The sequence below is a fragment of the Cyprinodon variegatus genome, unplaced genomic scaffold (assembly GCF_000732505.1).
Source record: "Cyprinodon variegatus isolate N-32 unplaced genomic scaffold, C_variegatus-1.0 Scaffold1750, whole genome shotgun sequence".
NCBI lineage: Eukaryota > Metazoa > Chordata > Actinopteri > Cyprinodontiformes > Cyprinodontidae > Cyprinodon > Cyprinodon variegatus.
The window spans coordinates 32,532-33,747 of NW_015152203.1; the positions used below are offsets into that span (position 1 = coordinate 32,532).

Sequence of the window (1,216 nt, forward strand, 5' to 3'; positions counted from 1 at the left end):
AGGGGAGGGCAATAAACATCTTAAAGTATCAGAAATATAAACTCCCAGCAGGCTGGGAATAGAATAGAATATAAATCCACAACATTAATGTAGCATCCAACCTGGATGGTCATTGAACATAAAATCAAAACACCATATAAACTGTAGCTTAGCTGATGCTTTCGTTCACCAATAAACAGAACAACAGGTGTGGCCCAAAAGGTAAATAATCTGCCTGCTACTATCCTGTAACCCAAGCTGTGAAACGGCCCCTGCTGACGCCGAGTGCTGCGTTCAACAAACTGATCGAAACAAGTGTACTGCAAAAACCATCTAGAAACAAGAAAAAATGTCTTAAATGCAGTGCATTTATCCTTAATTTGAGCAGGTTAATAAGAGGATTTCTCAATGGAATGAGTATTTTACCTTTAAAATGGACAGTGCAATTGTTTTTCTTATTTTAAATATAAATAGTTTTGTTCCATTGGCAAAGTGTTTTGACGTGGTGCAGAAATAATGCAAAAAGTCCAGCAGATATTTAGTTCCTAGAGCATCCGACCCGTCAGAGCAATTTATCCGTCCCACAGGAGCCAAAAAGGCAAACATATAATAAAGTGGCTAAAAATGTGAACTAAATGGGAGTAAATGTATAAAAGCAGAGCAATATAGTGTTTATAAATGTTTTCCAAAGTGGCCGAATATAAAGAGTTCTACTGCCCTGGATTATTATCCAACAGTGGGTAAAAAATGCGGATATGTGGTTTTATTCAGAGTATTTATTGGGTTCAGATGTAACCATCTCACAGCAGTTTGCTTTTAAATATAAATAAAAAGGTTGAAGAAGTGAGTGTGACCAGCAGGGCCGCCTCCCATCCTCAGCATCCCACTGAGCTGATCTTATCAGTAATCACTTCAAACTATGAATCACAACTCTAACAGCGAGCAGGGAACCATAAGGCCGTGCTTAAAATAAAACCTGAGCACCAGCTGGACCTCTAAACAACACCCAACCCGTTCAGCTACTAAATCCTCCTTTGCTTTTATCTCCTGCCTCTAAGCTGCTTTCACCCAAAATGTTTGTATCTTCTGACGGGACGAGTTGGCAATCATTAGCACTTCCTGTCCTTTATTATGCTGCTGCATTTGATCCCCGTTTATTCATCTGATGCACTATGACTGCAGGAACTTAAAATGAGTACACAATTCTTAAAATAAGTGTATTTACCCTTAATTTGAA

The 1,216-nt window shown here is 38.7% G+C and overlaps 1 protein-coding gene across 1 annotated transcript in view; it reads right to left on the reverse strand.

Annotated features, from left to right (window-relative positions):
- lrrc3b (leucine rich repeat containing 3B) overlaps positions 1-1,216 on the reverse strand; it is a 16,398-nt gene that overhangs the window by 8,080 nt on the left and 7,102 nt on the right. The window lies entirely within an intron of this gene.